This window comes from Ambystoma mexicanum, chromosome 1p (assembly GCF_040938575.1).
Source record: "Ambystoma mexicanum isolate Mex_15411 chromosome 1p, UKY_AmexF1_1, whole genome shotgun sequence".
NCBI classification, from domain to species: Eukaryota; Metazoa; Chordata; class Amphibia; order Caudata; family Ambystomatidae; genus Ambystoma; species Ambystoma mexicanum.
Window position 1 is genome coordinate 821,885,993 of NC_090921.1, and position 2,744 is coordinate 821,888,736.

At 44.4% G+C, this 2,744-nt stretch overlaps 1 long non-coding RNA gene across 1 annotated transcript; it reads right to left on the reverse strand.

The window, feature by feature from the left end:
- Positions 1-313: 313 nt before the first annotated feature.
- LOC138565857 (uncharacterized) lies at positions 314-2,520 on the reverse strand. The gene is made up of 4 exons (XR_011301689.1): positions 2,429-2,520; positions 1,974-2,084; positions 799-955; positions 314-674 (listed from the first exon to the last, which is right to left on the reverse strand). It is a non-coding gene; the product is annotated as an uncharacterized lncRNA (long non-coding RNA).
- Positions 2,521-2,744: the final 224 nt, after the last annotated feature.

A 2,744-nucleotide genomic window follows, 5' to 3' on the forward strand; every position in this document is an offset into this window, starting at 1 on the left:
TTATCTGCCACATAACAGAATGCAATAAAGAGAAATTCATGTACAAAGCGGGCCATGCATGCGAAATTCAAAGCCATGAAAATACCTTTAATTACATATGATTGAGGCCTACTTTTCCAAACCGGCAGCCTTCCGGCCTAAGCCATTCAAATAAAGATCTTAAAGTGAAGTGGGCATTGATGTCATGATGAGAGCTATTTTTTTTTTTATAAACAAAATAATCAGGATGAGGAGATCCAAAACAGAGGCACAGAAGTGCTAAGTGTGAATGTTTATTATGTACTCACACAGGAAGTAGTAAGTAACTCCACAATTTACTTTACATTTCTTCCGATAAGCACAGAAGATAATTGAAAGACACGAACAGGGTTGGTTATGCAGTGGTGACACAAATAGGTGTAGGCCTCTGGAATATAGAGGTCAGCACTACATTAAGATACATGTTTCCTCATATATCGAGGGGGTATAAGAACCCGCTGTTACACAAAACAGAAAGTGCACACAACAATCATTGAATTTTGACAGGTGCAGGGTAGTGATGCAGTTGTGACACGTAGTTCGACACAGGGTGTGACACAGGGTGTGTTTCGGCCAAAGAAAGTGGCTTGGTTGTAGCCGTCTTTGTGCTGGCCTTCGTCAGGAAAAGGCACCAGTAGTGGTGCTGTCCGTGGTATCTGTGGGTAAAATAGAACTATTTAGGATCTCGGGTAGTTGTTCTTTAAGTACTAAATGTATTTAATACGGGCCAAACTTATGCCCAGGCGATACACCATGTGGAGTATCTATAAAACAGCTTACCTACTGCTAGGAGAGCAGGTGGGTGCTGTCGGGAAATCCACGAGGAGTGCGGGATAACCGGTGCTGGGTTAGCACTTGGTGGAAGGCTGCAGTTTCCTAAGGGCCGACGTGGTACAGAGTCTCACGGTGCCGGAGTGGGACGTAAATGGACCCAAGTCTGGAATGAAAGTAAAAACAGGTATAGGTGACCTGTGGGGGTCGAATATGCCGGGAAACATAGACGGCACAAAACGAGCTAAACAGAGCTGTAGAGGCTCTGGGGAACCTGAGAGGCGAAGTCGGCTCGACGATGGTGCCTAGGGCAAGTGTTGGCCAAAATGACTCAGGTGTGGCGCTGGAGTAGTGCGTCTTCAATGGTGCCTTAGTGGTTCATTGTGCCTAGCGTGAGGGTGGAAACCGCTAGACGACAGGGGGGGGGAGAAGGAAAAGCAGCCGAGCTAAACAGAGCTGTAGAGGCTCTGGGGAACCTGAGAGGCGAAGTCGGCTCGACGATGGTGCCTAGGGCAAGTGTTGGAAACCGCTAGACGACAGGGGGGGGGAGGAACGGTGCCCAAATGGAGAGCACGTGTGATGGCGGCTGCTTTTCCTTCTTCCCCCCCTGTCGTCTAGCGGTTTCCACCCTCACGCTAGGCACAATGAACCACTAAGGCACCATTGAAGACGCACTACTCCAGCAAGGGTGGAAACCGCTAGACGACAGGGGGGGGGAAGGAACGGTGCCCAAATGGAGAGCACGTGTGATGGCGGCTGCTTTTCCTTCTCCCCCCCCTGTCGTCTACATTTTTACAAATGTATTTTTTTTTGAAAAATATCCTTTGTTCCCTGGTCCCCCACGCGTGTGTCACCAGTAGGTATAGTAATGGCTCATCAGGAGGAAATGGAAGGATGGTTCAGAGTCTCATATTGCTAATGCAGTTCCAAATGTGTCTCAAAAGGTGCATAGTTCTTTCTAAAGTAAATTTGAGAGAGAAAAAAATGAATGAAAGAATAAGGATAACAAGTGTCTAAAAGAAATGAATGGAGTGGTTAATCATCAGATTGAGAATAGTGTTAAGGTTGCAAGAAAAAGGTGAATGGGTAATAAAAGATTTTTTGGTTCAATCTTGTGGTAACATGATGATTAATTGTTTTGTCTAAGGCTTGCTTCGTGGAAAAAAAAGTGTATGCACACTTACCCTTTTTTCGCATGTATGCACTTTTGGGTTTAGATTTTAGCCAGTGATGAGCCACATGTCAGGACTCAACTTGTATTTCTCGGGTCTGTCCTGCTTGTCAGTCTGGATGACCTGTTAGATAAAGTGCGGCAAATTCAATGCATATTGCTTATCCTTTTACAATAAAGAGGCTTCAGAATTTTAGCTAGTCCTCACACCCAAGAACCAGATACATGTCTGCCTTGTGGACTGGTTTATTTAAATCAACCAGCACAAATTATTCTAGTGCGTGGTGAAGCACACAACTCAGAGTTTTGGCAGGATAGAAAGTTAGTAGCCCTCAGGGGTACCTTAGTGTGGATTACACATGGTCCAAAATGTGTCAGCTTTATAACTTTGATCAAGTCAGATGTGCAACACGTTGAGATAAATCAAGACTATATGATTGGCTTTATATACGTAGGCAAACGGCTTACCTTAAGACGGATCTGTCTTTGAAGACGAAATCGCTTACTAAATCCAACCATAAGAGGTTAAACAGATCAAGATTGCTTTCAGCGTGTTCGCGTGGTGAGTGCGAGTTGAGAAAGTGAAAGTTAACAGACTGGCAATGATGATGCGCCTGCACTGAGTCATTGCTACGCGACTGTACTGTAAAGTAAACAGTAAATGCTACAGCATTTCTAGAGTCTCTACATTTAGGTCGATGTGAATTTGTTTTTCACACATGATGTTGCTGTATATATTATTCATTTGTGTAGGCTAGACAATACATTTGATGCTCTGAAAATA